Source organism: Myzus persicae, unplaced genomic scaffold (genome assembly GCF_001856785.1).
Source record: "Myzus persicae strain clone G006 unplaced genomic scaffold, MPER_G0061.0, whole genome shotgun sequence".
Lineage (NCBI taxonomy): Eukaryota > Metazoa > Arthropoda > Insecta > Hemiptera > Aphididae > Myzus > Myzus persicae.
In genome coordinates, this window is record NW_019103405.1 from 248,317 (window position 1) to 273,877 (window position 25,561).

Consider the following 25,561-nt stretch of genomic DNA (forward strand, 5'->3'; position numbering starts at 1 on the left):
AGAACAAAAATTAATTATTTACTACTCGTTCGAACTTCGATTTTAATATTCTTGTCAAAGTACTATAAAAATATCGTGCTCCAGAATATAAAATAAAAACGCATTCAATTAAATCAAAAACTTAAAAAAAACAATACCGATTAGAACATAGTACAAAACATAAAAATTAAAAATCATGCGAAGACGAAATAATGGATTTCTCGAGTCAAAAAAACACCCTGTATAGTATATGGTTTTCAATAACACGGGGTGAAACTCTCTTCAGTCTCAGTTTAACAATAGAGCGTGGCTGCAGTTGAATATAGGAATCGTCGTTGCGCTCGCGTTAGTTTTATTATTATTATCGTTATTGTTGTTGATGTTTTTTTTTATCGATCTTTTTGAACATTCGCTGCTGAAGCCATTATAGTCGTATTTTTTTTTTACTCACATTAATTGCTCGTGTCGTTATAAACCTTAAAAACGTATAATATATAATATTATATACCAAGAACCAATAATAATTACTATCACCAAGCGGAACGAAAAATGGAACGACGTGAAAAAGTTTCATTAGACCTATATTGCACAAAATATGAACTGACTGTAGATAAGCACTTTAATAGGAATACTAATAATGTAATATGATTAAAGAGTCTGAATGCAAAAATTATCAACGTAGTGGCTGTTTTAGTGACACTCGCTTATACTGCACAGTGTTTACAAGTTTTTTGGTCGATAACTATCTTTGTTTTCTATGCGCATTGAAATTATGGAAAATATTCTAGGTTTTAAATTGGATAAGAAATTTAAAACTTTTAAAATGTTAAGTATTTTTTGATTGTGAACTAGAAATGAAAATAATTAAATTCGTTTTTCATTTAGTGTAGATGGTACACAATTTCCTTTTTTGTATACACTGATCCATACAAAAATATTATTGTTACGGATTTATAAATACCTAAACTCCAGTCTTCAACCCTTATATGAGGTCCACCGATTATATTATAAAGCATAATATTATATATTGGTTAATACATTTTTTTTATTGCGACTCGCGAGATTTTTCAAGATATTAGGTGTCCCGATGCCTGAAGACCACTTGACCTAAATAATATTATTCAAAAACTAGCAATCGGTAATCACTTAAATACGTAATATATAATTTTCTTTTAGCACAATAAAGCATATAATATTATTGATTTCGTTCCGCATAAGTACTATATGCGACGTATACGCTACGATTCAATTGAATTTAATTGAAAAAAAATGTATTTTATTTCAGGCGACCATGTTGTGAGATAGGGACCGGAAGGATTGACACTTTCTGTGGAATCGGGCGCTCACGTCCAGAAGGTCTGCGGCCTGCGCATACAACGTAGAAAAGATAATATATAGTTTATACATCCAGAAAAACACTATTATACAGGAGCAGACTGAGAATTAGATTCCGGTTTGGATACATTAACATGCATTCGGACCATATTATTATAATGTATAGGGCGATTCACCAATAGTCAGTGGTTTCCCGTATTTTTCTCTTCAATAATAAATTTATTAAAATTCTGATTTTTAAATAAACTTAAGAAACCGTTTTCGAGAATTTTAAAAGTATCCTGCGATGACACCAATTTCTTTTATTCAAATGAAAATCACCCTTTTTTAATGGAAATTGCTAATCATATGACTTTTTTGAAAATATTGATGTATCTACATTGAAAAATTGTTTATAAAATTGTAGGGAAAAAATCATTAGCTTAAGGCTTAACAATTTAAACTAAAAAAGGTTAGTACTCATTTAAAAAAGAAATTTGTGACGAAACACTCTATAAATGGTACAACAAATATATATAGTTTAAAGCATGGTGCTTAAGCAAGTATACAAAAATATTCTAAAAATCAGCATTTAATAAATAAGTCCACTATTCGTGGAAAAAATGTGGGTCAATGGTTAATCACACATTGCATATTATATTCTTTCCCGGCCTTCCAGATATTTAAACTGCAGATCTGGCAGACTTTCATAGGTTTTTTTGTATTCAATATTTAGTGTTAAGGTGAAAAATACGTCAGGAGCTGTGAAAACTGAAAAAGGAGCTACAGACAATGTTCAATATTTCAATATTTTATCCAATATTATTGTTTTGGTACTATAAAAAAGAAAACACAGTACAGAAACCATTCAGAACGACCAACTGCCTAACAAATAAAATAGCAATCTATTTTATTTAAAGTTCCGTCGATTATACCTGCAAGTACGATCGTAACACTGCACATGGAGGCTACGGAGCACTAAAAAATATGGATAACACGATTTCGAATAGAATGCATTTAAAGAATTGAAAAACAAATAGCTACAAAATAAATTTATATTTTATTTTATTTTGTATTAACAGCGTAGTTTATCGGTTATAACCCCCTCTTTTTTTGTTCATTTTTGTCGGAGGTCGTCATAATCATAAACTTGTTCTATTCTCAACGATTGTACCGTAGTGGGCGTGACGTTTTATTCTATGAGATCGGTTATGGTGACAATAGTAATCGTTCAGTCATCGATCACAAAATGTCAGACATAAGAGAATCAACCCTCTAGCTATCGTTCTATCTCCGCACAAAGTCTCAACTAGGAAGGCTTGAGTGAATCCTCCACAATATATACAAAGGCAAACAGTATTGTACGAACAAACTGCGCTAATCTCTTAAAATGGTTAGGTATATATTTAAGTTATTAATTTACTTCCGTAGAAGTTATTAACCCTCTTAAGCTATGCGCAGAAGCCCAATTAAAACATTTTGTTTAATCCAACATTCAAAACTATTTTAAATGCAGATACCTACCTCCTATTCTCGTTATGGACATTTCGTCGTTTTATAGATTATAGTTTTTCCGATGGTGACTCTCTCTCTCTCTATCTCTCTCCCTGGAGGTGAACTCAAACGCGTAATAATGACAGGTCGACTTAAGAGCAAACTCTTTATTTTTTTTTAACACGGGATCGACACGATGCATCTTTTGGAGAAAATCACTTAAAACATCCAATAAATGTCTGGTTTTTTTTCCAATTTGCAGTGTTTTTCGAACAAGTGTCCTTAATAATTATAAGAAGTGAAATTGTTAACACGATTAATCTGAATCATCGCATATTCAAACACAATAGCACATATTATACGATAACTATATAATTAACTTCATTAAAAAAAAATGTACACTTTGAATAGTTGTATTGCAGCTTTTAGTTTATGTTGTATCACTTTATCTACCTCCAGATATATACCATAATTCTTACCGATATAAGTGATATACCAGAATCAATAAAAATATAAACGCAATAATAATAATACACTTTACTTTTATATTCGTTATTCATTTTTTCACCTCTGGTGTGGTCAACGGTTAAAAAAAATGTTTCAACGATGAAAATGGTTTCCCGTTCCAATTATTATGTACATGAATTCTAAAGTATAAAAACCTACACAAATCGACAGGCAAAATCAACACATGTCAACTACATAATATTATGAAAACTTATAGTGTCAAGAATTATTATGCTTAGGTAATAATAGGTATATGCAGATATTGTACAGAAAGATTGTATTTTTTTGAAGCTTAGTTGGTGCCTATGATAAAGATAAATCAAATAAATTGAAAAGTTTTAACTATGTTTTTGTGGACTTTTTTTGATGAATGACTGCTTTTCAACATTTTAAATATACCTATATTTATATTGTTAATATCATTTTTTATTATAAGACATCGATTGAGTGAGAAAATGTTTACTTTTAATTAATCTAAAATTTGGTAATGGTGTTAATTTCGATTTTGGTTTATACGGTTTTCAAATTATGATTTTTCTATTTTTCCTTAATGGCAATTTTTGTAACCATTTAATATTTGTATTCGCAATGTACCTGTAAGTGGTTATTAAATATAATTTAAATTATCTTTTTATCTACTTCGAAGCATTTTTTTTCGACTTATAAATATTGAAACCTGTACCTTCTGAAAGTCAATTATTATTTATTTAAAAGCATTCAATAAGTTTATAGAAATGGGCTGAGAGTGGTACACCAAAATTACTTCACCCCGCTACTCAACTTTTCCATTTAAAAACTTTAAATGTTTACAAATAATTAACTATTATTGTTCAATATTTGTACGTCGAGAAATTCCCAAAAAAAATATTTCCTCTTACGAAATATTTAATGCAAAATACACAGATTGTTGTTAAAATAAAAATTCGGAGTAAGTTGGCGGGAAAAAAAACAAAAAAACCGTTGAAACTTTATACTAAAAATGAAAAAAATCTTCTAGCGATTGGCCGTCACATATAAAACAATGTATGACATACCTACTGAAAACGACCGTGATTATAAATAGAGTTCGATCCTATACAGTTTTTTCTGTCCGCTGTCGTGTTTTTTTAAATTGCTAATCATGCTGAAAATCGTATGCAAACATAATGTATATTATTATCAGGGTTAGGAATTTATAGCACTTAAAATTGCAAAATATGCTCTGTGATATTACATTAAAAATCGCTAAATATGCAATAAAAGAATAAAATATGAAGAAAAAACGATAATTTATCAATTTATAATTTATAAGTCGCTTACAAATTATTATAGATATTTATTTATGTTTTGAAATCATTTTTAGACACTATGAGTACTGGTAGGTACACGAGACGACTGCAGTATGCAATTAATAGGATATAGGTACAACGATTCAACACTCTTTTAATTATCTCTTATAAATAGAGATGATGACCGCAGTAGAAATGGACAAAAAACGACTAGAAAATCAGAAGATAACAAAAGTTAAGAATTTGAACCAAATAATACGAAATTATGAACGACTCGGCGTTGCTCGCGTCGTATCAGCGATTCAGCGTAATCGGTATTTACTTAATCTATATATTTACTTTGACAATTCGATTGAAAATAATTTTAAAACACGTTCACTAAAGTATAATTTCATTAAATATAACTTAATATATATTTTGATTTAAAAACAAGTAAAAGTGCAAAACGTCTCAAAAAGCCCAAAAATAGAACTAAAATCTAATAATTCGCAAAATATGCAAAAATATGCAAAGTAAAATTTTTAATTTGAATTCTCTGTATCATGATTCATGAAATACATTTTTAGCGTTACCTGCAATTTCTGATGCATCTTTTAAGAAATATGCGATTTCTTTAAAATCCTGTCCCCGATTATTATACTCCGGGAGTGCCTGAGTCCGATCCCTCGAGGCCGCAATCTAATCGTTGTTTTAATATTATTCGTTACATATTGTGCATTTTTGCGGCGCTATATTTCTTGAAGAACATATAATAATAACGAAGTTTTTGATCAGGATATAATAAGCATGAGACGATTAATCTTTCGAAAAATGTTGTGTGGATTCCGAGACTAGCGTGCGAACACACATTAGCTCACCATTGAGTACGTGTGTGGTCGAATGAACAATAATATTTATAAAATAAATAAATATATGATGTACAATGTAGTGTAACAGAAAATGATTCGATAACTTTTTCAACCGAAAAAACTGAAAACAATATTTTTTTAAATTAATTTTTAAAAGATGAATGTTATATCTAACTATTACGTAATACGACGTGGTTTAGGTATGTGTAGAAAATACTTAAAATGTTTAAATTATTATTCTATCCCGGATCGTCAACAAAACATTAGTAGGTACTTGGACTATGATAGTAGTGTCCGGTATTATAGGTCACCAGTTTAAATGAATGTCTGCTGGCCATGTGTGATGATGGGTAATTATATTCTCGTCCGTTCCTTACTTCCATTTTCTGTGTAAATATAATTCCGTATAATAATATACTATACACTTACATACAGTTGTATTTCCATTTAAAGGCAACGTCAAATATTTCTGTCCAGTGACATCGATTGAGATGAGGTGTATTCGGGAGGAGTTGTGAAATACTGAAATGTAGCTCTTTTGTTGTGAACATGCAACTTGATGTGAAAACAGAGCAAACACAAAATCGCATTAGTATTTTGAAAATCGTGGGATGGTCGTTGAAAAATTAAATAATTTAGTCGTACAAATTGAAACTTTTAACTGTTGTTAATCCAACCAATTTCTAATTAGATAAATGGTATAGTAATTGTTAAATGGCCGACAAAATTACATGAAAAAGTTATATCTATCCACATATGGTATTGGCATTTAATAAAATGCAAATTGTAGGTATAACTGCCCGTGTGCACAATTAAATGGCTAACATTTTTTTTTAAAAATCGTTGACAAACGTGTACTTCAGTGTTCCCTATGTATAATTCCTCACGAAAACTCCATTTCAACCCTAGGTCACTTGGACAGGAATATTACGAGTCACCTCTATAAAAGGAAACACTGCGTGTGCTGTACTTAATTGACTTATGTACTGGTATATAAGTGACGTACACCACGGCATCTTCGATGAAACAGGCCTGCACCGCGCATATTATTATTATATATTTACATCATCTATATATATGTATATACGAAGACTGAATATCGTAGTCGTCCTTAATGGCAGAAATAAGCTTTAAATATTCTCATCGTTCATTTCCGCCGCCTTTTTTAAAATAAAAAAAAATAAAAACCCGCCGTTTTAATCCGATAGATTTTATTATACTCCGTCCCGTCCAGTCGGCGCGGAAGAAAATCGAATCGATGCCGCCGCCGTCTCATATACCTATAGTATTACTATGTATACCGAATAAACGCGGAAAATCAGAGATGATTTTGAGCGTGATTTCGTTTTAATTATTTACCCCACATATGACCCGCTAATGGAATGTTTTCATAACAATGTGTTACGTAAATACAGGGAGATTTTTTTGTCGCTAAATAGGAGTAGGCAGGTAATAATAATAATAATTGTATCGGCAAACTAATGTGTTTTGAAAACATTTTTCAATCATTTAAAAATCAAATTCCATAAGTACCTAATTAGGCATAGTTAAAAGCATTTAAATTTTGGACTTCAAAATGTCAGTGCACTGCTTTGCCCGTCTAAATGGATAAACCGATAAACAATTGTCTACATCACAATTCTCAGATAATTATTAAGTACCGGTTTATGAAATCAGTATAATAGTATATGCAAGTCGTAGTCCGAAAATCATAAACCTAAAAACGATGACGATAAAAAATAATGAACACAGTTTTTTGTCGAACTTATTGTGTAGAAATGATTTCAAATGAAATATGTACAAATAAAGAAATGTTTTCATAAATTCGAATACACAGCTTACCGATAAAAGAATCGCCTTGTAAGATACATATTCTGAATAATATTTATAATATACATTTAAGACCTCCAGGGTGTAATCATAATAAGAGCAGTAGTCATACTAATATAATATAATAATATGTAATAGCATCGTGAGTACAAGACGTTTTCTAACGTGAAATAAATAGCGAAATATTCTTTTATCCGAGCCCGTCATATTATGATATTATGCACGTCGTCCCCATTGCGTGTGTAAGGAGTGAGCTTTCATTCCACCCTCCTTTCACAAACCACCACAATCGTCGTAAATTGTCGAACGACGTGCATTTCATATTTTTGACGAATACACGACGTTTTATCCGCAGCTAACTGTGCGAACGATTTCGCTGCAAACGTATACCAAGCGTATTATTTTCTAAAGATGTTATTTTTATTGCTGTATTACCTATTATACATTTTTTTTAAGAAGCGAAATGGTTTAACCCAAAAAATATCCTACAAAGTATAAGAAAAAAAAGCCATATCCTTAATCGTAAAAAGTTATACTGATGTTTTTTTTTTACTTGTTCGTACAACCAAACCGTTTAATTATTGCAAACGCTTTTCGATGGGCTTGAACAGATAACTTTTTTTATAATCTTAAAGTATGATTTATGTTCTTGTAAAAACTGTAAAGCAATTTTAATCTCTGAAATTACGGAAAATTTTCGATTTTTCACATTTACGTTCCATTGTATTATAATTTACATTTAATTATTTAAATTTGCATTATTAAAAATGACATCATACAAGTATGTGTCTAAAATCTAAATAATTGAAATTAATTAGATCTTTAACTGCAATGTTTGATTGTAACAAAATAATAAGATATCTGCTTGAGTTGTATTTTTGATCAATAAAAAAATTATAATACAAATTTAGATCAACTGCCTACGTCTAAATCAACAAAATGTTATAAAATAAAGACTTTTAATATATAGTTTTTGAAAACAGGAATCAATAAGTTAATATAATCTCTACATTTTAAGTTTTTGTGTCCCGAAAAAAATGTGTAATATGTTTTGAGATTATTGTTTTATATTGTTACGTAACAAATAGTTTAAGAAAGTAACTTTTTTATTTCATGTTTATGTATATATATATGTATGTAATAAAAAGGTTTTTGAGCCTTATACTTTTAATTTCAAAAAGCACATCGCATAGCGTTTGTTCGCATTTAACGCAAGCTATATTATTATATAGTGTACTAAGGCATAGATATATACAATATATATATATATATATATATATAAATATATATATACCCTGTGGCCGTATACACTGCAGCAGTTGCCAATTGAACGACTGAGCACCAAATATTTTTGATAAAATTCTCATTTGAACGCCGTAATAAATACATAACATAAATGCACACCTATTATAATATACACAATACACGTGTGCAGTTTCAAAAAAAATAACTTTTACCGTGACCACATTTTACAACGATAGTATTGCATACCGAGATAACGTGCGATGACTTTTGACGGGTGTAAAAACCGCAAAGGAACCAGAGGTTTTATTCGCACGCACGCGAGCCCGACGTTTACTGTTCGGGAAATTAAATTGTTTGTATTTTATTCGTAGACATGCGATGCGTTAGGTATTAGTTTATTACCCCCTGTAAAATAATATAAAAATATTATGTTTTACGCCTTAACAAACGTCACAATAATATTACATTGATGTAGTACACTAGTACAGGCAGTACAGCGCATAGTATAAAATATAGTTTGTGTCCGTAATATAGCCGACTGTATACATAATTGTATACCTAATACATATAAATACCCATTAGCTGCAAAGTTAGGTTTGTTGTATATATACGTTCAATTACAACGTCTTGTTTGTTGTTGTTGTTTTAGTTGTTGTTCAATGAGCACACGCACCCTTCCTGTTACCGTCGCAATATATTATAATGTTATTATGTTAATTTACCGGCCAGCAGGTCAGCAGAACATACTAATTGTAAACGTACAAGAATAAGCGCCTAAATATGTGTAAGACCAATTATTACAATAATGCGTTTTGGTATTTTCTATTTTTTTTTTGTTTACTCGTTGTACAACTCTGTCGGTCGCGATTTTGTGGGGGGCATTATGAGCGATCACACCAGCTCTCAACCCCTATAGATTTTTTACGAATCATGTTTATTGTGTTGTTTCAAAGCAACTTTCCACAATATACCTATACTTGATTGGTAAATAAATAATAAACCATAACTAATTTGGTTTCCATGCGAGTTCCCCGTACAGACGACAGTGGTGAACAATAACACATTAACACAAGACATTTCAGGATATGCAGTGGTCGGTCAAGTGTAGGAGGGATATACTCAGCTAGTACAGCATATGCTCCGTAAAGCGCGATGGACTCATAAAAAATTCCAAAAACCAACTTCAAAATACTATAGGTAGCATCATCGGAATAAGTATGAGTTAAAATAGAACTGTATCTATAAATATAAGAAAATATACACTCCCGAAAGACCTGTTTCTATCGGTCGCGACTAACAGCGCCGACTCTGAGGTATGAATAGACAGCGCGTGTATAAAATAATATTATTTTACACCCTGCTGTTTATTATATACGTAGACACCCGACGATATCTCTTTAGGCACCATGTAAGGGTTTCGATAAATAAAATATATTTTTCGCAAGCTCAAAGTGTGTATAAGTGTAATAATACTCACCCATATATTATATATTATATTATATTATACTTATACATAGGTAGGTATATGCGATAAACCTGCATGTAATAATAATATAATATATACGCCGCTCCGTTTTATAGAGATCACGTTTAAAGGCAAAGTCATACCGCCACCGTCACCGAATTTGATTTTCAAATAAAAAAAGAAAAAAAGAAAAAATGAGCACATGCCTTTTTAGAATAGATCCCGCATGCGAACAGAGAGTAGAAAAATAAAGGAAATCCATTTTTCAAGATGTTCTTCGTGTTCGGTCTTCATCGTCTTCTTCTCCTTCTTCTCCTTCTTCTTCTGCCTCTCGTTCTTCCCTTCTACTCTGGCAAAAAACATTTACGTTTAAACGTGTATATGGTGTACCGGTATACGCACTTTGGTATGCGTCGGGCACTACTTCGGAGCGCCATTAACATTTATTGCGGGCCATTTTTCTCGAAAGGGCATTATTATTATACACACCGGTATATAGGTATTTGTTTATAAATCCCCGTGTCGAGTACATTTTTAACATTCGACGTACACACACGAAATCCGTCTCTACTTTTTTTATAATCTTCAGTCAACCACGTTTATTAGAGCCTATATTATACAACCTGCGTGTACCACGTCTGATCGATGGTTAACGAAACCATCACTAATGGTCTGGTTAATTTCTTAAAGTATTTTAGGATTTTTAGGGCATTTATGAAGTTTTTGAATCCAATATTTGAATTTGAAATTTTATTTTTAGATTTGTTCATGCATTTATAAATTATTTATATATTAATTTAACAAACTGTATAACTATGTACAACCGTACAGGTAAATAAACATAACATGATCTAGACCTATAAAATATATAGTAATTTATAGAAATAATTGTTTTTCTAGATTATAGAAATCCAAAACGATCAATTTTCTTGAAACTATCTGTAAAACATTTTTAAAATCCTTTAAAATGTATATTATCATTCATACCAAATGTATAACATTAAAAGTTATATAGAAATTATAAAAAATAAATGTATTTCATTTTTTTAATGCATTATTATTCAATACTCAGAGTATGTTTGTACTGAAATCCTAGTCATACTTATTACACATTTTGCACAGTCTATATTATGTTGCATTCCGCCGACTAAAGATTGCTATAGCGATATAAACTGTCACTATTATTACTTAATTATTCTCATAGTATAATCATATAAAAATGATATAAAAATGATTGTATTAAAATACATTAAATAATAATAAAATAGTTTTTAAATATTTTATAGTTTTTTGAATAAACTTACTATACAAAAACTTTTAGTAATATATACAAATTGTATTGTTTTAATAATTGGTTAGATCGAATGCAATATAAGAATATTATAAGAAGAATATCAAACAATAACGATTTCTGAGTGTACCAGTACTGAAATCGTACATAGTACACACGATAAAAAAATTGTAAAAAGTAAATAATAATGGTCTTAATATACAACCTGGGCATGCCACGTCTGATCGGTAAGAGGCAAACCCCTAACTGGGTTTCATACCCCATCGCCATTGTTTAAAAAAGAAATAGAATATCGCTCAACTCAAAATCTACAAATTGAGCTAGAACAATAGTTACCTATACATAGCAAAATATGTTTACAGATCAGCTGCAGCGTGTCATCTAACAATCCATCACCAGTGTCTGGAAAGAAACTTCATTATAAACCTCACAGAAGTGTATAGATTCGTACAAGGAAGTAATTTCGGTGAGACCGACAGATGCGCTTATTAACTGTACATGTGAAGCGGACATATAATATAATAATAATAATACATACAAATTCACAATGTCATATTATGATACTATATCTTGTTTGTATTCAATAAGTAAGAAAATTGCCTAAACTATGAAAAAATGTATACGTTTCGTAGCGTGATGAATTTTTATTTTTTTGTGGGGGGGGGGGGGTAGGTATAGCCTTTTTTTGTGTTATCAACGATTACAATGATTATACGAGCAAAAGAGCTATAATGAGGACTAAAGAAGCACATTTTAAAGTAAAATAATAAAATATAAATAAATAATGTACCATGGGTACATCATATTATTATCAAATACATATCTTGTATTTGAATTAAATGTATAGAAAAAATAACATTTTAAATAGGAAATTATTAGTATAAGGATTAAACGCATACTTTTTTGGGCAAATATATTAAGAAATTCTTCAGAATTAATAATATGAGTTAAGTCCCTTTCAATATAAAGTAACGATAGATTTGAAAATCTATCGTAAGTCATAGAATTTCTAAGCCATATTTGTATTCACCTCATTACTAAAAATGATCTTTCACATGAAGAAGAACTTACTGGAATTGTAAGTGCTACTTGTAATAGCTTATATAAATTTGGAAAAAAAAATTTGGTTAATATCTGGTACAATAGCACCAAGGTCAAAATCATCTTTATCAATACAGTTCTTCATAATAAGCATTTCAACTTTAAGTTGGTTCTTATCAAGACATCGATGGACGGCAATAGCGTCATATGTATTGTCTTCTGATGATTATATAATCAGGGTTATAGATTTAATATCTATTTTTATTGTGATTATAATATAGAACCACAGAATAAAATATAATAATATTATTCTGTGATAGAACTAGGTATGTAACAAAATATTATTATTGTTATTGATATCGATATTGACGTTATGATGTAATGTATAAATTACTGAATAATTTAAAATTTGATTTATCAAATAAAATATTTTTTGGATATCAAAATAAAAAATGGCAAATGTTTCAGTTCTCATATTAGGACGTACAAAACAGTAAACTTTCACACGAGGGGCTAAACAGATTTCCAGGGGGGCTTAATAGAATTCTGGGAAGACCTCCTAAGCCCACACCATTCTACGCCTATGCGTTTCACACACATTTTCATTAAGTAAAAGAATCGATTTAATTTCCGAAAAAATCGTAAGGCTGCTATTCCTAGCTAGAAAACAAGTTCGCCATGAAAAGTTTCATATAGCGCACAAATAAAAATAAAAATATCGATAATGTGGTCTAAACGGTACTTTGAATAAGGGAAGTCGATCTTCGATTTTACAAAATAGTAGGTACCTACTTATAAAGTAATTTTATTAAACGCATAGAGGAAAACTACAGAAAACCATGCGTAGTTTTTCGGAAAATCGCGACGAAACGCAGTATATATGAAATAATATAACTCGGTTTACTACGTTTTTTTTTTCATTTTTCCGTTCCCAAAAACGTATAACAATTTATTGCACATTTATTTTTTTTTTATCACAATTTCGCTTTGGCTTGTTACAGCTCTCAACATAATACTATATATTAAACCTATGCACTATACATATACACACTCACAGTACACACAACCGTATTATTTTTTATTGGACGTTTTTGTAGTAAAATATTCATCTATGCGATTTACTTTTCATTTCAAGGAAATTGGGGAAGACGTCCTAAATTTACTCGGTCACTATAATACTACCTAATATAATATGTGTACATGTATATTTCAAGTTTTGAATTTTATCATTGAAAAATAACTTTTTCAGACGGTTCAAAAAATGAAATATATAAAAAACAATATGACGTAATCGTGGTACAATATACAGCAGAAATCGTTTCTAATGACGTTTTAAGGAGAAAATAAGTTATAATAAATGATACTCATGGTTACTAAAATTTTAACAAAACGTTATCACAAAACTTTAAACATTATATTGAAATATTTAAATCACAAAATGTTAACTTTAATTATACAGGTATAAATTATATTAAAAAGTTTAAAATGTGGTTTCAATTATTATTAATTATTATTCATTACACATTAAAAAAACAATCTGTCATTTTTGTTCGTAACGTATTTTTAAAAATCATGTTAGTTGAATATTTTCTTTTTCAGTTTGTTTTTAATCTCTTATATCGTTAATAACCTAATAATTTGACAAATTTGTATTCTATTATCTTGATATTTATTCTTTTCATAAACCTTCGATATTCGCTAACAAGACTTTTAAGATAAATAAGAGGTACCTGAGCCAGTTGTTTTTTACATGACAGTGGAGGTGTTTGGACAGAGACAGAGTAATAAAAAGACGCGTAATGTCATTCATGAGTGTTGAAGTTTTGTGATAATTTAGAGTGGAATTTTGTATAAAGGTTTTCTACAAGTTAGCTGTCCATTTGAATAACATGTGATACAATATAATCTATTGCTATGTATTGTACAAGAAATTATTCCCCCGCAGCTTTCTATTAATTTTCTCAGATGTATGGAGAGGAGCGTATACTATAATATTAATAACGTTAATTAATTAATTTATGAAAAATGAATTATTATCGACAGTGACGTATATATAATTTAATGAGCGTAATAATTCATTGTACCTCCCTAATATATTTATATAATCATCCACACACACAGTATAACCACAATGTATACATAACCGTGAGAATGTCGTAAAAAGCCGTTTTCCTAAACAAATTATTATGCTCGTCTTAAACGCCATTCAATACTATTTGAATAAGATACGCTGATAGTTAGTAGTCCACCATAATAGGTTATAATAATATAATTAATAATTCAAAATATAATATTAGTTTAGAATATCACACATTTTACTTGCACTTTCTAATTAGTTACACCTACCCCCCCCCTATACTTATCCATACAGAGAGAGTCTTGTAAATTTTGATTGTGGCAAAAAGGCGGGGATCTTGTAAAACCGACACAAAACCACCATTTTTGTCACACAAAATTCCTAAGACATGGTGTCAAGAAAAATGGGTGATAAACACTATATAGGCACCTAAATATACTGCAGCTACATAGTATGCTGTGGTTAGTCTGTTCACTGTACATCGTTGCCATCTCGAAAATTCTGAAAACAAGTTCAACATCGCCGACAATGACGTAGTTATGTATTATGTATGTGTGTTCACGTTTTGTTGTTACAGTTATTACTATTTTTTTTTTTTTTTGAAATTATATATTGTGTGTGAGCGGTTACAAAATTATATTAAAGAGAAGAAAAAAATATTGTATGGTTTTAAAAATAAGAATTTTTTTTGTGTTGTTTTGTTTTGTTCGTAACGTGTTTTATTTCTTTTTTTATGACTGTCAACGACCTCAGCGAAAAAAAATAATTAGTAACAATTATTACGACATATTATATTATATTATATCATATTTGTACGACACAGCTAGAGTATATACGAATAATGGGAAAAGTGAACTCGTGACTTGGTAGAAATTTAATATAAAATTCGTATTGTGTGAACGTTTGAAGGGCATTGCGTGCCATAAGAGGAGACGAAAAAAAACTCCTCGGAAATGCATGGAATGAATTTTCGTTCCGTTTCGTTTTGTATTTTCCTATATATGTGGCGAAAATCAAAAATATTTATTGTTTGTGCACGCTATTGCATAATGTTTACTCATAGAGAATTTTTCGACAATAGTTGTGATACAACGATGGTTAAAAAATCAATAATACTCGGACCATCCGCCGTCGTATCGTACGATATTCGTAATACACAAAAATATAATATACCGGGTGATTAATTTTGTATGTTAAAATTTTTTTGAATAACGTGTACATTTTTTATTTCATATTCTGGAGCGGAACATTCTTCTGAGAATGCATAAAAATCGAATTTGTATCGAACGAGTGCTCATATATTTTAAATAACCTAATAAACTACCAAGTATTTTGAAATTAGATAATATTTTTGCATTACAATTCTCAGAAAATTTCTACTGTGAGGTATAAAATTAAAAATGTACGTTTCTAGTAGAAACTTCCAAAATTATAATGAAAAAAAAACATCATTGTTTTTCTATATTTTTTTTTATAATGCCTCAAAATTATGTGGAAAAAATATTTTATCAACTTAAATATTTTACGAAATGACAGTGTTATGACTGTCAAAAGAATCACCCTGTAATAAAAAGGTCTGTCAAGCATACAAATAAAAAATACAAATTAAAATATTTGGAATTTATTACAAAGCTTTCTCATTAAAACTATATTACAATGTCGCTGTTCTTCGTTTATCCACCATTTGGTTTTCGGGCTGCTATAGAATAATATTGTACACTTAATGTTTCTTATAATCGCAACCAATTATATTATGTACCATTCGTTCAATTTTTTTTAGATCGTTTCGTCTGCTGTGTATTCTGTATTTACTCAAGATTTACGAGATTTATTCGAAGACCTCCGGGTACGTATTAAGTACACATTCAAAGGTGAGCCGCAGTAGAGTGGTGAGGGATGATACCTTATCGGCCTCGCTAGGCATTAATGAATCCGTATTTGGTGTGTGATCTTGCCGTCGGTTAGGTAGCCGTATTGAGTCCCATAACGAATCCCGGAAACTCACATGATGTTTTGACTACATTTGTGCCAATTACTTAAATGACTCACCCCCCCCCCCCCCCCCGACATGTGGGCTGATATGCGTCGAATATGGGCAATCGCACCACAAACTGCGGTGAATCTTTCCACTCAAAAATAAATGAAATTCTGAGTTAACTGCTACTCATCCTAGCATTTTCAATTTCACGGAAATTTTGAAGCAGATACAACCGACAGTGTCTGATATGCGTCAACTCGACACGTATATGAAGCTCCACAGCAAGAATATTAAGAAAAACATTTGTAGTGCTATTCAGAAATGTATTAACCCATTTATTTAAACTACGAAAATTTACAAAGCGAATTATGTAAACAAAATTTCCTCGAAGCAAATTTCTGAGTATTAATTCATTTCAATTTGTTTACATTTATGTTATTTATCACAGTCAACAACATTTTTAATCATGCCTGCAGATAATTTCCTCTGATTACAGCCAGTCCTCTACTTCCATATCACTGGCATCGGGTTGGAGCCAATACAGCAACTTTTCAGTGAAAGGGGGAAGCCGATGTGGATACATCGGCGAGAAGAGGTTAATCAAGAAATGGTCGCCTGTGTGTTTTTATGAGGTAGGTGGGTGGGTGGTTAATGGCCATTGGGCAATAATATAATATAACCTAGTATTTTAGTATTTATAATAACGACAGGTAGGGAGTTAAAAATATGACGGTAAATACCTTTAAGGCCGTTTTGGCGGATGAGTGGGTATGTGGAATATTAGACTCACCTCTGAAGAATTTAAAATTCAGTATATGGCGTATAGCTGGTGGACAATTTATAATATTCATACTAGATCGTTTTCAAATATATAGTGATTCACGGCCAGCGGGAAATCTGACTAATATAATAATCCAATGAGTAATGATTTCCAGATACAACGTAACTTCGACTGATGAGACTACGAGAGCAGCTGGCTATGTGCTGTTTGATTGATGGTGAGAAAAAGCGAATAAAAACCATTTGTCGTAGGTTGACGCGGGCAGAAGAAAAAAAACAGAACAAGTGATAATAAATTTCAATCAATAAAACGTTTACTTAAAAGAAAACAAACAAATAATAATATACACACGAGCATTGGAGGCTATCCAGAAGTCAAAGTGTATGCACCGTGATGTGCCATTTTTTACAGATTCCATCAAAAGTTATAAACACGTAGTTACATAATTTTCATTAAATTTATTTTGTCTTATCAAGTTTGATGGATTGTTTAATGTTGTGCAAAATTATGAAGAAAAAAAAGTTTGACCTTTTGATATGTCCCGTCCACAATATCGTCACCCACACCCAGTTCTACAACTGCAGCATAATGGGTACGCAGTATTTTTTTAAATGGGGTGGGTGTATTTCAATTATTTTTTTTTAGACATCAAGGCAGTGCACATATTGCGTTTGTACAGACTTGGGCAAAATGTAGTGAGCCTCAGATCTTATAATATAATACCCAAGTCCTAACTAAGTATATTGCTGATCCTGACTATATACTACGCGTAAATATAATGCATGTGTCTACGTCGGAACAGTATAAGTACGAGGATGTTATAATAATTTTACGGCGGTGTGTATTATTTTGTTTACGATAATTACCACTTAAAATTATTTATGAGCTCTATAATCCTTTCGTGAGCTCTGCTCCAGTATAGTATATTTTCGATACGCCTAACATAAGACATACGAATACAATAATATATGATATAGATAGGTATTAATTGCCGGAGTCGTGCGATTTAAATTTATCTCCGAGGAGTCATGTCTATATATCGACATAGTTAGAAACCCGTCGTTTTCGCTGTTGTTTTATAATAATGGTGGATTTTCAAAACAGTTTAATTGACTGTACGATATAGTGTCGACGATATTATTAAGCCAATGTTATAAACATTCTTCTGGAGATCGTATCAAGTTTTCGTGGACATTTCATTGATATTTGACATATTTTTAACTTGCAGTTACTCATTTTATAGGTACGTTATGTGTATGATATTACGTCGAACATTATAATATTTTCACCTAGAAATGTATTACTATGATTGCTGTGATAATCGAACGATTGTTTGTTTGATTTTTAAAATTACAGTAAAAATCGTGTTTATTGTAAATAATATTAAATTATATAGGTGCATTTTTGATGTCTATCTCTCGTATAAATTTGAGCGTCTTGTATTATGTACCTTTATTTTATTATTGTCCACGATGATATACAGTAATATTATTTGAATTTTAATGACATCCGTAATTTTGAACGAGGGGAAAAAACAATAATCTGCACACTACTCACGGGTAATAGGTACCTATGCCGGCATTCAATAAAAAATTAAATATTTAAAATTCTAAATAAATACGGTAGGTATGCGCCAGGGAATGTTTAAGATTTAATTATGGAAAAACAAAGACCGTTTGTTTTTAAGTTTATAGGTATAGGTACTTGATTTACAGTGATACATATTTTCTTCCTTGAACAAAAGCCCTTTTGATATTTTCCCGAGATCGAAATATGATAATATTGTGTACGCACTCTTACCCACGCACCTGAAATGGATATTATATATACATATATATGGGTGTATTTGTTTCACTTCTACTCTTCGTTTCAGAACTATATTGTGTTTCATAAGCCAACAACGCGTATCGAATTTAACTACGGATGAATTAAGTCTTATTCGATTCAAAAATCGAAAAACATCAGATTTCTGAGCAGTACCTGTCGTATTTTTTTCAGTTTCATCGCTCACAGGTCACATATAATAATAATTTAATATTGTGTTTTAATGTATAATCCAATGTAATATACACAATATCGTATTACGTAACACATATTGAGCACATCACGTATTATACGCGGATAGGTATACACATAAATGTTATACATCGCCATTGGATTGAAAGGGTGTGTGTACACTTGTATTTTTTACTCCTATCACTCGCCACCCCCTCCCCCACAAAAAAAGCTCAACAAATCTTTTTCACATTAAACTTGATATTATTATGATGTTTGAGGATAAACAGTTTTATTCACAAAGCCGCCTCGCGCATAGTACACTATATAATAACGCGTAGTCTATAATATTAAATACATACATAAGGTACATATATGAAAATATAATCATCTATAATATAAATATATATCTATACCTATTTATTAAATTTAATTCTTTTACCATTTGTTTTTTTTTATCTAATTAATTTCAACTACAGTGTTGTGCGTACAACTATTTACATATTTAGAAATAAAAGTTTTTTTTAATTACCTTACGACAGAATAATATTATTTTACACTACGATTGAGTGACAGTATGATTAGATTCGTATAGGTAGGATGGAAGTGACACTGAGGGCAGGAGGACGGTCTCGGTGGTAATACGGGGGCTACATCCAAATAATATATATATAATTTCTATAATCGTTTTAGAGTACTCTTAGTTGCAGATAACCGTTGTATTTAACTTGAAATACGACGATGAATTCGCCAGTTATGACAGAAATATATATTGCACGATTTTGGTAAAATCCAAACACAGAGTATTTTGATAGCTCAAAGAAATTTTAGAATATAGTAATAATAAACAACTGAATATTATTTTTAAGATTTTTTCTTATTTTATTTTTCATCTCTCCCGTTATAACCATTTAATGTTAAGTTGAATATGCGTTTCGGGGCCTATGAAATTGTATTATTTTATACTACATCAAATAATGTATATTATTTGAAATATAAACAAGCGAACAGACGTTGAAAAAAATGCTACGAGCCGTTGCCCGAAACGGTTATTAACATTTGTATAGTTATCTTTTTCCTTATTTTCCTTTCTAACTAGGACTCGAGAGATGATTTTACGTAAATAAAATTTAACGCTATTATGACTATTTTCAATCTCAAAAAAATATAAACAGACGTTTATTTTATATCTCGGTACTCCAGAACACCCTTAGGCGTAACGATTGATTTTTTTACTCAGAATTATTTATTATATTCAATTTAAAATCGTTAATACCATTTAATCGTTATAAACTTTAATGAATAATGAAAAGTAATTTGTTTGAATCTCGTAATTAAACAATATAAACAGTGAGTAAATTTTAATAATTTATTTAATATATTTCATAAAAAAAAATTTTTTTTTATATGTACCTATTTTAACTTTGCTTATACTTAAACGAGTAAGGTGGAAGAATAAGGCGTTCAAAGTAAACAGCTTAGACAATTATACAACGATTATAAACATATTATATAGTGTAGACTAGGTACATAATAGTTGAGTTTTGTACTCGCCAGTCTGTTGTTGAAATATCTTATATTTAATAAATATTTATTTTATATAAAAAAATATAGGCATAAAGGTTGTACAGAAAAACTATTAAAAAATTTGATGAAACATACAATTGTATATTATCATTATGTATATTATGTTTTAAAATATTATAATGGTATTAAATAGTTTATTTAAAAAAAACTTTTTGTCAGGGTTGTGTTGCGCTCCAAAACATAATATTGTACTTAAATACTTAATATATATACTTTAAGTATAATACTATAATATACTTGTAAGTTAAGTTACGGTGTTCTTTATTAGATCTTAAAATTAACTAAATTCGTATGCTCCGTCGCGGTAAGTAACAATAAAATATGGTCTTAAAATTTGCACCGAAGCCTGAAGGTGTTTTCATTAGTAAAGACAATTTAGAACAGAATTCTTATTTTTTAAGATTCTATTCATCACTACTTTATTTTGAGTGTTGCGTTTTAGAAACAGACAGATGTAAACAACAATAAAAACCGAGAAAAAAGTCTAATAATTCGCCGTAAATAATTTATTATTTTCCCACAACTTTTTAAAAATAATGGTAATTTTTTAAAAGCACTTTATTGTAGAATAAAATATATTTTTAATGTATTATTATTGTTAATTTTTTTTTTTATTTCGAAACTCGATCTGTTTGTGATTTACATTATATTATACTAAATGTATGCACAGGTAAAATTTTAAACCGATCATAATAATACTATTATTAGGGCTGTGAATTTGTAGGAAAGTGCATTTTTTTTTTTGGTCATTGTGAAACGTAGCTTTGTAAGTACGTAATTTGAATTATGTAACTACGAATCCATTTATGCGACTTTTATTTTGAATTTTTTTGCATTTTTAGGTCATATTTTCCTTTTTTAGTTCATTTTCCAGTATTTTTAATCAAATTCTGTAATTTGACGGAAAAAATGTTTGAAAAAAAAACTTGGTTTTTGTACACAAGCTGTATATACATCGATAAAATGAAGCAATTGCCAGATGACTACATAAGTTATTTGTAAGTTATTTATTTTTAAAATTTTTAAAAAATGTTTCAGGTGAATAGCATTAAGTATAGAAAATTCAAATTCAATCAACATTTTTACTATTTTTTTTTATTAAATAAACACTTTTTTATGCAAATAATGTACTAACGTACAATATCCTGTACCTAATATTAATATAAATATAAAAACTAAATTAAAAACCATTTTAAATGAATTTTATACTATAATTTTTAGAATTTTATATTGCATTTTTTGAATTTTAAGTGCATTTTTATTGTATTTGTTGACATTTTTAATGCGTTTTTTAAGGTTCTTTAGTGCATTAAATTCACAGCTCTAATTATTATTCATTAATCACAAATCTAAATAGGTCGAATACTCAAATATGTTTACGGTGTACGAGAAAAGTTTCATATTATTCTATACTCGTAACCTTATTTTCAGTGTAGAAATAACCTGTTGTACTATCGTTAGTATTCCCTTTGCTAGACTTACTAAACGCCCCATACATATGTAAATACGCCAATTCAATATTATTATCGTTTTTACATTTTGGCTAACTTTCATGGTGAGTGCGTGAATTTTTAAGTACCTATACGACCTACCCAGCCGGTACCAATGGATTTAATACCGCTATATCTCCACAACCGATGTGGTTTTCTTCAAAACTACACAGATGGAACATGTAAAATGTGTACACAACGTCGGACGAAGTAACGACGAATTTAAAAAAGTTTATTTAGAAATATATAATATATTATGATATTTGAAAAACACTTATATATATATATGTATGTATAGTGTTTGGATAGTACAGCAACACTACAATATCATTTAATTAACAGATAGAATGTATCAAATATAATAATTATTATCAGGAAATCATATACACATTTAGTATCTTAAATTGTAAAATTATGAGTCACGAAAGACAAAACTTGATATTTACAACGTATTATAGAATTCGGCTCGTTGTCAGTGCTGAGACTTTATTGAAAGATAAAGAAGTACGGAGAAGATAAATACAATGGCAAGTTAGATACCTATCTAAAAACTCATCTAAGATGAAAAATTTACTTTTACAGATAGTTTTCAGTAGGTACCTACTCGTAATGAACACTGCAATTCTATATCCATCGAAAATCGTTGTTGGGAACAGCTCATGGCGATTACACGATACATATTGTATTAAAGTCAGTTTTTTTATAGTAAAACACTCAAACATTTTTATTGCTAACTTAATTTTGTTTCTAAAGAATCTCATACAATATTATGGAAATAAATTTGATTTTATATCACAGATCAGTCGTACTCCATACTATTCAACCATTCATCACGATCACCCTGTATTATAATATATTTGTTATGATACAGTTGTAAAAATAATGTTATTTTTTCATCTTTATAACATAAGCAATTTTTTTTTAGATTATTAAACCCAATACTGTTTGTTGTATATTCTGTACAAGGCTGTACTAGGCAATGGGTCTGAATATATACACCCCACGTCTATCTTGGTACTGGTATCCCATGCACTATATGCAGTATACATTATCTTCTGCAATAGTACAATGATCTTTATCCTATATATGGGCTACATTCGAACAGCAGTTATCTACAACTAGTTAATGCTTATTCAAGCGTTGTACTAAAAACACGTAATATTAAACAAAATCTTCTATAGAATATATTTAAAAAACAGTTCAAAACCTAAGTGGGCTAGGGGTAGATAGATATGCTATATGATTTCATCAATATTGTATTTCATAATCAAAATGTATTTCAATATTCCATACTTATTTTGTTGAAATTATTAGGTACATAGGTTCATCTGGTTCAAATGACGAGTACAAATAACACATACCACAAGAACCCATAACATCATTGTCAATAGTGGTAAAGTATATAATAAATCACGTGTAGGTATTTCGGAGACGGCAGCATCGCGTGTCTCTACATTTTTTCGCGTCGAATAATCCCCTCGAGCCCGAGAGTCAACCGCATTATGATATTATGTACCAACGATGTGCATATATTGTGCCCAAGAGCTTAACTCGCAAAAAATTTTAAAAATCATAAATTAAAAATGTTATATTTAATAAAATAGGATTTCAACTTTTAAGACTAAATTGGTTCAACTCTTGGGAACAACAATTTTTCACTATGATAGCACATAATACATAATTTGCTTGAGCACTGACATTAAAATACCATCTACCATTAACCCGAAACAAAAAAATTAATAAATATTCTCCGAGACAATTTGTAAGTACAATAGCGATGATAATATTATTATAATCAAAGACACATCTGTGGAACTCAACGGTGTACATTTGCATCCCTTATATAGTTATATGCGCTTTGTATTTACAGATTTTTTTATTAAAATTGTTAAGACACATTTTCCACTAGTGACAATTTCAGACATTTTTAATGATAAAAGATAGGATAAAAGGGGTACATTTTTTTTAATTTCAATTCTCCTGCTATATGAAGATATTTACTGAACATTTCAAGTACTTAAATGTTAACAATCTTAAACATTATCTTCTAAATTCACTTTTGTTTAAACATTTTTAATTGAAAAAATATTAATAATTTTTATGCATTAGGTATGCATCATGTAGTATGTACCAAAATTGTACTCAGGGACTCGATTTCATTTTACATTAAAGGAAAATTATTAGATTGTGGTTATGTTTAATGATAATTTTTAAGTCCCTGAGTACTTAAATCTATTGCGGACTACTATCATTATAGTTGACTTATTTTTTGCACTTCACAAAAAAAATCCAAAACAACGCCCCCAATTATAATAACAATAATAAGCGTGCATAATATATAGGTAATATAATATATAACTGATATTAGAAGGGTACCTTACCTTGCGAAACAGTGTCAGGAAGTCTGACGATGGGTTTGACGACGAGACGTCATCCGCGTGCCGAAAAAAATATGACGACTGCTGCAATTGGTTTCACGCCGGGCGAGTGTTTTCCGATTATTACGGTTAAATACCGCGCACAGTAAAATTTTAATTTTAATTCACGACACGACCACGGCGGAGATGATGGTATATAACGATGTATCGATATATTATGTTAAATCGTAAATCGCTTGTAGTAAAATATATTAAAACAAAATACGGCGTACCTACGAATGTCGAGTACCTTTGTTCGAGACTGGTGACGGACGCCGACCGAACTCCACGACCACGTTAGACGGACTGCTCGCGCCGGAGCTTTCGGCCGAGTTCGAAGTCGTCGCCGACGCCACCGCCGCGGCCGCCACTGGTTACAGGTGGCGTGCCGAGCGCACGCGACGCTCTGCGCTTTCCCACGGATAAAGGCGACTTCGCGACTTTACACTGCTCCGTGAACCGTGAATCGTGATTTCTGGTAAAAATTTATCCGCGATTGATGTCTCAAAATTAAATAATCTATCATTTGCATGGTAAAGTTGTAAACACAATGGTAAATAGTGGTAACTGGTTTCTTGGGTTTCTTGTTATCAGAATGACACAATCACCCTTAGATCCTTAGATCATATACACTGGATAGAGCTATGGTTTAAAATCTTGAAGCATAGCTGTTCGTGCCCGAAGTCATCACTGCACATGAACAAAGTATATGATCTAAGCATTCAGTACCTAATCGTCCTTATCACTATAACACATTATTGTTCCTTCCCCGTCCCGCACAATCTATTTCATTTCTCACGCATGCGCAATAAGTACTTAGGGCATGAACAGGTCTACTTCAAACACGGACTACGCGTGATATACGCTATAGCTCTATCCAGTGTATATGATCTAAGCAATCACCTATGGACTCAAGTTTTTATGTGATAATTATATTCATAACCAGTAAACAGT

The 25,561-nt window shown here is 30.4% G+C and overlaps 1 protein-coding gene across 1 annotated transcript in view; it reads right to left on the reverse strand.

Moving 5' to 3' along the window:
* Nucleotides 1-24,926, reverse strand: part of LOC111034411 — a 196,596-nt gene extending 171,670 nt beyond the window's left edge. The window contains exon 1 of the mRNA XM_022315633.1: nucleotides 24,572-24,926. The gene's annotated coding sequence lies outside the window, so the exon portion shown is untranslated. The remainder of the gene's footprint in view (nucleotides 1-24,571) is intronic.
* Nucleotides 24,927-25,561: the final 635 nt, after the last annotated feature.